Source organism: Perca fluviatilis, unplaced genomic scaffold (genome assembly GCF_010015445.1).
Source record: "Perca fluviatilis unplaced genomic scaffold, GENO_Pfluv_1.0 PFLUV_unplaced_scaf_1, whole genome shotgun sequence".
NCBI lineage: Eukaryota > Metazoa > Chordata > Actinopteri > Perciformes > Percidae > Perca > Perca fluviatilis.
In genome coordinates this window covers 311341-323402 of record NW_024375502.1, presented here as the reverse complement: position 1 = coordinate 323402, position 12062 = coordinate 311341, and positions in this window count along the sequence as shown.

Here is a 12062-nt window from a genome sequence, read left to right as displayed (position 1 = left end):
TGCAGCTGGACCTCCTCTCCAACAGTTCTCTCCACCTTGACACAAACCAGCCTCTAAACCCAACAGCTGTCAGCAATACGCACCGAACGAAGTGGCAACAACAGCTTCTGCGCTCAGATCTCTCCATCTCTCCATCGGCTCTCTCCTCCATTTCTCCTGCATACCTCTCATAAAGATCTTTTTATTTTAAAGTATTGGTATCTCTATGGGGCTGGGTCAAGGTCCAGGTTCAGGTTCAGGTTGGTCGTCTCTGATGGGTCCTGTTAGACAGAGAGGGAAGACCACTTTTTAATCTCAGGAACAGAAGAGAGCTGCTGCAGGAAGCTAGAAGCTATCAAGCAGAAAATAAAGTCTGAATCTCTTCACTGAACAGTTTCTGCCTCTCTGCTCATCCTGCTCTGTCATTCTACATTCTATATAACTCTGGGAGAACAGGAACATTGGAAAGACTCCAGGACTAATGTCATCTTTCTGTCCTCTAATGGAGACAAGACTCCAGGACTAATGTCTTTCTGTCCTCTAATGGAGACAAGACTCAGGGCTAATGTCATCTTTCTGTCCTCTAATGGAACAAGACTCAGGACTAATGTCATCTTTCTGTCCTCTAATGGAGACAAGACTCCAGGACTAATGTCATCTTTCTGTCCTCTAATGGAACAAGACTCAGGACTAATGTCATCTTTCTGTCCTCTAATGGAGACAAGACTCCAGGACTAATGTCATCTTTCTGTCCTCTAATGGAGACAAGACTCCAGGACTAATGTCATCTTTCTGTCCTCTAATGGAGACAAGACTCCAGGACTAATGTCATCTTTCTGTCCTCTAATGGAGACAAGACTCCAGGACTAATGTCATCTTTCTGTCCTCTAATGGAGACAAGACTCCAGGACTAATGTCATCTTTCTGTCCTCTAATGGAGACAAGACTCCAGGACTAATGTCATCTTTCTGTCCTCTAATAGAGACAAGACTCCAGGACTAATGTCATCTTTCTGTCCTCTAATGGAGACAAGACTCCAGGACTAATGTCATCTTTCTGTCCTCTAATAGAGACAAGACTCCAGGACTAATGTCATCTTTCTGTCCTCTAATAGAGACAAGACTCCAGGACTAATGTCATCTTTCTGTCCTCTAATGGAGACAAGACTCCAGGACTAATGTCATCTTTCTGTCCTCTAATGGTGACAAGACTCCAGGACTAATGTCATCTTTCTGTCCTCTAATGGAGACAAGACTCCAGGACTAATGTCATCTTTCTGTCCTCTAATGGTGACAAGACTCCAGGACTAATGTCATCTTTCTGTCCTCTAATGGAGACAAGACTCCAGGACTAATGTCATCTTTCTGTCCTCTAATAGAGACAAGACTCCAGGACTAATGCCATCTTTCTGTCCTCTAATAGAGACAAGACTCCATTATGACAATCAGTCTCACCTTTCTGTCCTGTGTATCTAATGTAAAAACAGGATTTAAAGTGGAGCTTTTGCATGAGTCTTTGAGGAGAAACTCTGTTTTACAGACCTGTCCATTAAATCAACTATCCATTAGTCGATCAAATCCTTTGAGTGTTAGTCGACTGAGAATTTCTTTAATTAAAAGAGAGCAGATCTGGGCTCAAGGTCCCTGATGTAAAAGCCTTCTTACTGCATTATATTCCTATATATTTACATGTTTAAGTGTTACCTGCCTCCTAAGTTTTGTGTTCTTCAAATAAATAAGGATGTTTGTAGGAGCCTAAATGCAGTCATTTATGTTTTGATAATTGGAATACAACAATTTCCTTTACCATTCTCACCTTCTCTCTCTGGCTCTCTGCATCGTTTTTGGAAAGTGGATTTTTGCACTGTTCTATTTTTTCCTTGTGTAAACGTAAATAACTAAACTTTTACCTTGTGATCCTGTGGATTTTTTTAATGTGGATTAAGACAGGGAGATTTAGAAGCGTCGAGATACAGCTTCATTCTGTGGAAACCTCCAACATTTTATAACTTACATTTGTGCATACTAATATACTATATATATATATATATATATATATATATATATATATAATAAAGGCCCATTTACAGTATATTGTAACTTATTGTTACTTTTAAAGTTTTCCTGTATAAATAACAAAAATGAAATATCTGAATGCAAGAATTTAGACGTCAGAAGTTTTTTCTCTCCACTGTCACACCAAATGATTGCTGAGAGTTTGGTCTACACCTAATCTATTTGTAGAGTGTCCTGATTAGGATTGGACACTACAAATAACATGGTATTGAATTTGAACACAGAGTTGCATCATAAAGAAGCGACACTAGTTCCTGTTGGAGGACGACCAGCTCATAGTGACGCAGTTACATATTAGTTGGTTTAGTTAGAGAATAAAAGGCTGAGTCATGTTGTCTCCACATCAGTCCTGTCAGTGAATAGAATGACCGACACTAACTGCTGCAGACAGATTTCTGATCTTCAACACAAGACTCAACACTCCTGTTGTGTCTGACTTTCACGCGTGACGACGGTGTGTTTTCTGACAGCAGGAGAAAGGCTCAGACCCCCATCTTCAAACTCAGCTTCATTTAGATCTCAACTACACAGCTGTAAAGTTTCCTGACTGCAGCCTCACGGTTGGGACAGACAGACGTAGAAACACCTGGCAAAGGATTTAAAACCTCCTCTGTAGTAGTTCATGTTACAACATGGAGATTAATCTTCAACACAAGAGTCATCTAAACTTCCTCAGGAAATAAGAAGTGAAATAGAAACATTATATTTATATAATGTATATATTTATTTATTATATTTAACATTACAGAGCCAGAAACTAACCCTGAAGAGACCAAAGACTAACGTATTGTTAAAGTATCAAACAGCAACTTACAGTTTCCTCAAACAGTCCAAAATGTCGACGTAGAACAACTCAGGTGAGTTGTTTCTTGATGCGTCACAGCTCCAGCTGTCAGGAAGCCGACTTTCACAATAAGAGCTTTGTTTCTTCCAAAACAAAGTTTTCAGAAGTCTTCTGGTAGCTGTGCCAAGAAAAATCTCAATCATTCCCAATCTTACAGAGACGGAGAGTGTAGGTATATGTAAGGAGATAACATAGACACAGGCTAATTACTGATCACTAACATGCTAGTTAACATTAGTAATTACTGATCACTAACATGCTAGTTAACATTAGTATTTACTGATCACTAACATGCTAGTTAACATTAGTAATTATTGATCACTAACATGCTAGTTAACATTAGTAATTACTGATCACTAACATGCTAGTTAACATTAGTAATTACTGATCACTAACATGCTAGTTAACATTAGTAATTAAACTTAAACAGCTAATGGAAGTCCAAACTGCCTGTGAGCTTCTCCTGTACTATACGGTAATTCCTCTACTGTGTGACAGTAAGTCTCGTGGTTATGACCCAATCGTTAGCCTATTTTTAGAAAAGCGTCTGCTACGGAGCCATAACGTGAGCTACAAGGTAATGGAGCCTTTTATACGTTGTCGTGTTTCTTTAGAAATACACAATAGACAGATAGAGTCTTTAAAGGCTTCAGATGTAAAGTTATTCACTGTCAAAGTGACGTCAAAATGAATGGCAGTCAATGGGATGCTAACTGGAGGTGATGGCTTGGTAGCATCAAAATGGTGCCATAGGAGGTAGGCGTTGTGCAGAGAGGCTTACCCCCTTGGTTTCTTCCCTCTGTGTGACTAGAAAAGAGATCATCTTCCTCCTGTATTAGCTTCTCTGCATTGGCTTCCTGTAAAATCCAGGATTGAATTTAAAAATCCTTCTCCTGACCTACAAAGCTCTAAATGGTCAAGCACCATCATATCTAGAAGAGCTCCTAGTACCTTATTGTCCCACTAGAGCACTGCTCTCCCAGAATAGAGAGCCGAAGTCCCGCCCCTTCCGGTGGACCTCATGGGACCTTAAGTCAGAAAAAATATGAAAGGTAGTGAACGGGGAGAGGCAAATTATTTTTTGATCCCGTTTGAATTGAGCCATGGATTACAAATATGATGTTCGTCAATTTAAAAGATAATTTTTCAACCGAAGAAAGTCTCAGTTACCCGTAGGTTTGTCGTAGTACCATTAGTTTTGTGTGAAACCGCTCAGTGGACTACATCTCCCGTTTCACACAATCTCGTCACCTAGCTTGATGCTTCGCCTTACTCGCTAGCTAGCTAAGCTTAGCTCTGTTCCACAACACATGTAATGTTATTTGAACTGCTGTGTTTTATCCAGTCATGTGTTCTCAGCAGAGAAGCAAAAGAACAAGCAAGATCCTCTGCTCATTAGAGTAACGATTACATCCCCGATACGATACACACAGACATTGTAGCAGCTTCGAGACGTCATCCATGAAGGTTGTAGTCTTTGTAATTACGTATTTTCACAATCTAATACTTCAACAGTTTAACAATAAACAGAGACTTTCTTTGAGGAAAAATAATGTTTATAGGGACACATCATATTTGTGGCACGCTTTAGCACTAAAAACTAATTACATACTCCTATTATACCCTCGTCCTCCCATACTTGGGATTTTTAAGAAGATAGGTCCCATGGACCGAAGTAAGTAGAAGGGCTGTATGTTCGCTCTATTCAGAGTTACTTGTGGTTCGCTAGAGTCTCTACATAAGTAGTAATGGGACGTAGAAGGGGAGCCGCGCGTTCAGCTACCAGGCTCCTCTCCTGTGGAACCAGCTCCCAGTCTGGGTTCAGGAGGCAGACACCATCACCACATTTAAGAGTAAACTTAAAATTCTACTCTTTGATAAAGCATATTGTTAAGGAGTGAGGATTAGCGTCGCCCTAGCTCGGCCCTCCTTCTTCTTGTCGTAGTCGTCAGATTCATTACGTTATAATCAATAAGATAATCAAAGTAGGGGAGGCAGGCCAGTACAGCCCGATCCTGTTGGGGAGAGTTCTAGGCCGACCAGGCTCCTAACATACCTCTTGTCTCTCTTAATTATGCTGTTATAGTTTTTAGACTGCCGGGGGACTTCCTTTGACACACTGAGCTCCTTTCTCCTCTCTCTTTTCATCTGTGTGCTTCCATGTCCCAGAAATCCTTGTTACTAACCTAGCTCTGGGGAGCTTATTCCCCGGAGTCCATATGTTTTCTTTTCGCCCAGCATGTTTCCTTGGATTAGGGTGGCCCCCTCGCTGCAATCCTGCTGCGTCCTACTACGCCCTGCCACGTCCTGCAGTGCTCTGCTACGTCCTGCTAAGCCCTGCTACATCCTGCAGTGCTCTGCTACGTCCTGCTACGTCCTGCTACGTCCTGCTACGTCCTGCTACGTCCTGCTACATCCTGTGACACCCTGCAGTGCTCTGCTATGCCATGAACTACTACAACTGCTATTTCTAGTCACTGATCCATTATCTTTATTATGACTATTATTGCCAGTGTTCATCACACCCCCAACCGGCACCATCAGACACCACCCACCAAGAGCCTGGGTCTGTCCCGTCAGACACCACCTACCAAGACCCTGGGTCTGTCCCAGGTTTCTTCCTAAAAGTAAGTTTTTCCTCGCCACTGTCGCACTAAATGCTTGCACTTGATTTACTGGAATTGTTGGGTCTGCATCTAAATTAAAGAGTGTGGTCTTGACCTACTCTATCTGTAAAGTGTCTTGATACAACTCTTATTATGATTTGATACTATGAATAAAATTGAATTGAATTGAATTGACTGTGGTTGCTGTTGTCAATGACTGCTCTGTCGATGCTCCATTACTGACTGAAAGATTTAAAGCGCCCATATTATATTCATTTTCAGTTTCATAATTGTATTTTAAGGTTTTACCAGAATAGGTTTACATGGTTTAATTTTCAAAAAACACCATAATTTAGTTGTACTGCACAGCTCTCTCTCATTGCTGTAGATCCTCTTTTCACCTGGTTTCTGTTTTAGCTACAGAGTGAGACCTCTTTTCTTCTACTTCTTCTGTACTATCTTTGATTGCGCTTCGCACATGCTCAGTAGCTCAGATGTAGATCATGTCAGCTAGCTAGCTCCATAGAAGTAAAAGAAAGCCTGTTTCTCCAACTTCAGTCAGTTACAAGGCAGGATTAGCTGGGAGACTTCTAAATGAGGGCGCACATGGAAGTAGTTCTTTTGTAGATTATGGTGAACTTGTGTGTGTTGTAGCAGTGCTTTGCTATTGAGAACGAGATACCATGCTAGTGTTAGCATTAGCATTAGCATGCTAACGCGCTGAGCTGGCCGGTTCGCGGTTAGCCACCTCGTTTCGGATTGTGACGTCACAGTCCGAGCCAATTTTGAACAGCTCACTAGGAGACTGAAGGCAGGACACAATCAGAAACCGTATCTCACTCAAAACAGCATGGATGGATTTTTTTCAAAGTTTGTATGTGTGTGGAAGCACCAGAGACACAAAAGAACACCCCAAATACCAGAAAAAGTGTTTTTTCATAATATGGGCACTTTAAAGACTGTAAACACAAACTAGTTCAAACAGTGCACAACAGCTTAATGCTCTGGAAAAATATGTGGAATCCTTTGTTTTAACCAGAATCCTTTGTTTATAGCATTATCTTAATAAAATATATTGATTATACATCAATATATATACATGTAGTATACAAATAATAAACAGCTACACAAATGCATTCATAACTGGAGAAATAAAAAATGTAAACATGTTACTGCAGTAAAAGTACTAATAGCACAGTGTGAAGTTCCAGCAGCTGGCTGAGCAGATAACTAACGTGGAGAGAAAACAGACAGACTCTCTGCTTGCTGTTCTCTGGACTTTAACAGAGAAAACCTCAGCAGAGAACTCCACATTACAGGCTTTTCATCATTTAACAGGAGAGGCAGAGCTAACCGGTTTCTACCTGAACTCAGGCAGCTTCGTCAGGAGGAGGAAGAGGACAGAAAGAATCCTGGAGAACCAGAAACACTCCAACAACAGAGGGACTTTCCACACGTCGAGTTCCAACATGTTTAAAATGTGATGAACAAACTTTATCGTTAAACAGACTCAGTGACGCAGTGGAAGAAGTACTCCAAGCTATTAATACGACACGGTGAAAATACTCAGTTCAACATCCTGCTCTGTTACTGAATGTACTTGATGTAGAAGTAGCAGTGAGAGAGCTGACTCTCTGGAACATTACATCATGTTTTACTGCTGATTCATACTTTGTGTGTAAACTGTGAATGAGCAGAGTAACACGCTGTCAGATACATGGAGGACAATAACAAGTACAATCTTTCCTTCTGAGATTAAAGCAAGTATTGAGACATGTTACTGCAGTAAAAGTAATAATAGCACAGTGTGAAATTACAGCAGCTGGCTGAGCAGATAACTAACGTGGAGAGAAAACAGACAGACTCTCTGCTTGCTGTTCTCTGGACTTTAACAGAGAAAACCTCAGCAGAGAACTCCACATTACAGACAGCACATTGAGGGCTGGGAGCCAAAGGGGCATCACTGAGTTTCATCAATTAACAGGAGAGCCAGAACTAACCGGTTTCTAGTTGAACTCAGGCAGCTTCGTCAGGAGGAGGAAGAGGACAGAAAGAATCCTGGAGAACCAGAAACACTCTGACTAAAGAGACCAGAGAGAGCGAGGAGGAGCTACACTGAAAAGTTGCAGAACAAGTTTTCAGATAACAAGGCGCGTGAGAGCAGACAGGCCTGCAGGACATCAGCTGCCTGATAATAGGCTTGTTCCAGATGAGCTCCGCCGCGCCTGTAAAGAGTAGAGCGAGCAGTACGGCGGTACACTATGTACATCTCTCCAGCTGTTTTTATTATGACAGAGTATCTATCAAAATGCTCCACATGTCATCTGTTGTTGATTTTAATTAAAAACAGACTGTAGATGATCTGTAATCTGAACAGATTCAGTCTCTCTGACTTCTAACGTCGCACATCAGGTTGATCTCGTGAAGGTTATCGTTGCCCGATGTGCATGACAGCAGAGCAAGTCTGGATCAAGTCGGTGATCAATTCTCGCAGACCTGGCTCATCTCCAACGAGCCTAATAACTGGATGGATTATCATAGAAGCGGTGTCTGTGAAGAGAAGCCTCGGCCCAGAGAAATATTTCCATTCAGATACCTGGAGGTCAGAGGTCAACAGGCCCCTTTGAAAATGGACATGCCACTTTCCTCCTCCCCAAAATTGTAGTCTATTACATCATGTTTTACTGCTGATTCATACTTTGTGTGTAAAGTGTGAATGTGCAGAGTAATACGCTGTCAGATACCTGGAGGACAATAACAAGTACAAGCTTTCCTTCAGAGATTAAAGTATTCAGAGATGTTACTGCAGTAAAAGTACTAATAGCACAGTGTGAAGTTCCAGCAGCTGGCTGAGCAGATAACTAACGTGGAGAGAAAACAGACAGACTCTCTGCTCCCTGAACTCAACACAATATGAAAATGAAAAAGTGAAAGACTTACGTACTGGACTGCTCTGATTGGAGGGTTTCTCACGCTGCAGCTGGACCTGGAAGACCTCTGGGACACCGAGACATCTTATCATGTGTGTCGACTGAAACCTTTGACTCTGAAAGCAAAACAACAAACCTGTTTCAGCTTCATCAGGAGGAAGAGGAGGAGGAGGAGGAGGAGACAGAAAGAATCCTGTAGAACCAGAAACACTGTGACAACAGAGATCAGAGGAGCAGTAACTCTTTATAACAACCAGCAGTGATAAACAGGAAATTAAACTTCAGTTAAAAGTTGTTTTAACTGTTAACAAACGACATGATGGTGTATAATGTTACTGATAATTGGTGATGTTGTTATTTGTTATTTTAGAGAGAAATACTAAAATAAAGAACAATCAAACTAACCCAAAGTCCTCAGTTAGTTGTCATCTCTGAGCTGGTGAGTGACGTCATGGCGCCCTCTGGTGACATCATCAGGAACTACAAGCAGATCTCCACCAATCATATTCACACATTAAAACATGTTTACAGATTTTATTAGTTTAATTTCTATGTTTTTATCTTACATACTCACCACGCTTTTTATATTACATTTTATGTCTTCATGTTGGTTATACTATATGCCTTTAATTTAATCGTTTTATTATATATACATAAAACACACACACACACTCACACCGACAGATACACACACAGAGACAAACACACACACACAAAGACACACACAGAGACACACAAAAACATACACAAAGACACACACATACACACAAAGACACACACACTCACCCACAGACAAACACACACAGACACACAAAGACACACACATAGACACACACATAGACACACAGAAACACACACACACCCACACACACACAAACACTGTGTGTGCATCTCTGTCTGTGTGTGTGAGTGTGTGTGTGTGCGTGCCTCTGTGTGTGTCTGTCTGTCTGTCTGTCTGTGTGTGTATGTGTGTGTGTGTGTGTGCGTCTCTGTCTGTCTGTCTGTCTGTCTGTCTCACAGGGAGCAGGAGGTGTCGTCCTCTCTGTGTCAGCAGCTGGAGGAGAAAGAAGAGGAGGTGAAGAGAGAGAGAGAGCGGCTGAGGAGAGAGACAGACAGCTGGAGACTCCAGACACTCAGGCGGTTAAAATACACCTTTTAGTTCCTTATAACACTACTTAGATAGATTATTAAAAAAAAAAAAATTTAAAAAAAAAATTAAAAATAATAATTTTATACCTAAAACATGATGTTTAATACACCTTTTAGTTCCTTATAACAGCTACTTAGATAGATTATTATTATACCTAAAACATGATGTTTAATACACCTTTTAGTTCCTTATAACAGACTTAGATAGCTTATTATTATACCTAAAACATGATGTTTAATACACCTTTTAGTTCCTTATAACAGACTTAGATAGCTTATTATTATACCTAAAACGTTATCTGTGAAGTGTTTCCTACATTACCTTACGAGGATAGGGAAGTACATATACAGACCTGCCAACCTTGAACAACTTTTCTGAGCAGCAACTTACTGATTTATTGTCGAAGTTCTGGTTCATGAACACGGCAGCACGCACGCAGAAACAATGTGCCATTAAATGTCCAACCTGTCTACATTTTAAACCCTAGAAAATAATTATGTTCAAGTAGGCTACTTGAATTAAATAAAACATTTTATTGAAATTATCGGTCATACTTAATACAATTAATTGGATCATAATATAATCCAATAAAATAAAATATATTAACAAAAACATTACTTTGGTACCTAAGCACTATATTTTGATAATACTTTTGTACTATTACATAGGGAAGATGTTGAATGCAGGACTTGTAACTGACAAGTAATTTGTAACTCTACAACACAGTTTTTCTACTTTTACTGCAATACATGATGTGAGTAAGTCTTCCACCTCTGGAGATCACCACCAACAGTCATGAACACCTGCAGCAGAGTTTAACACTGAAAACACACCGCTCAGTTCAGCGTTTCCCTGCAGCTCTGCTACAGTAGCAGCTAACCGCTAACGTTAGCTGCAGCTCTGCTACAGTAGCAGCTAACCGCTAACGCTAGCTGGCTCTGCTGCTACAGTAGCAGCTAACCGCTTAACGTTAGCTGCCGGTCACTATGGTCTCTAAACAGTCCGCCACAGTGAAGTCCTGCACGGATCAACAGGTGTTAGAACCGTGCGGCTGCTCGGCTCTGTTTGTTACGCACACCGGCAGATTGATGCGTCAGAGAGCCGATCTCTGCAGATGTTACCGTTCGGTGTTTGGCTAGCTAATAAGCCGTTAGCGAGCTCGTGTCAGTTTTTAATTAGCCTACATTAGTAACAATAATTTTGTTACGGTATGAACTCAATCATAGGAAAGGCAAAACAATATATAAGACCTTTGTAACGAAATCCAAGACTTTATAAATGCAAGGCTTTATTGAGTGTTTTTGCCGGTAGTAGCCCCCTTTGGGCCCCCTTTGGGTCACTTTGGGTCCTTTTTGGTCCCCTTTGGGTCCCTTTTGGGTCCCTTTTGGGTCACTTCTTGGTCCTTTTGGGGTCCCTTTGGGTCCCTTTTGGGTCCCTTTTGGTCCCCTTTTGGGTCCCTTCCGGCTCTTTACCCGAACGCTTTTACGTGGCATCGGGATGCCATGAAGCCTTCTCCATCTACCCTTCCTGTTGTTTTGGGAAGATTCATGATGCCTCTCTCAGCTGTAGAGGGGTTCCCTTATGCCGCTGAGTGTAAAAGGGAGAAAAGAAAAGAGAAAAAAGAACAAAGACTATCTCTGAGAAGCGGCTTTGAATACTCCTGTTAAACAGAGGCCAAAAGTGCTCTTTCTCTCTTAGTTTGCCCAGACGCCTTTTCGCATGCGTTTGGGGAAGATTTATTTGCCTCTTTGACAACCGAAGAGGAGATTACCTGAACTCTTATGAGTGTGGGAGACACAGAGCCAGGAGGAGAAGAGAAGCAGCTTTAAATACCTCTGTTAGAGCGGAGGCTTTATCTTTATCTTTATCTTTATCTTTATCTTTATTTTATCTTTATCTTTATCTTTATTTTATCTTTATCTTTATCTTTATCTTTATCTTTATTTTATCTTTATCTTTATCTTTATCTTTATCTTTATCTTTATTTTTAGTTTTATCTTTATCTTTATCTTTATCTTTATCTTATTTTTATCTTTATCTTTATCTTTATCTTTATCTTTATCTTTATTTTGTAGAGGACCACTTGCTTTTAATTTCTGCTTTTGTCAAAAAATAATAAAAACTACCTGAGTCCGACTTTGGACTAGGAGACCCAACCTTTTGCCAGTTCTTTATGTTTTCTCTGGGATCGTCTTTGCTCGCTGTCGAAGGGGGGGGTCTCTCACGGGGTTAGTGACTCCTCTTTAACCCGCCGTTAACCTCCTGTTATCTCCTAGTGGGAGAGACCTCCTGTTATCTCCTAGTGGGAGAGACCTCCTGTTATCTCCTAGTGGGAGAGACCTCCTGTTATCTCCTAGTGGGAGAGACCTCCTGTTATCTCCTAGTGGGAGAGACCTCCTGTTATCTCCTAGTGGGAGAGACCTCCTGTTATCTCCTAGTGGGAGAGACCTCCTGTTATCTCCTAGTGGGAGAGACCTC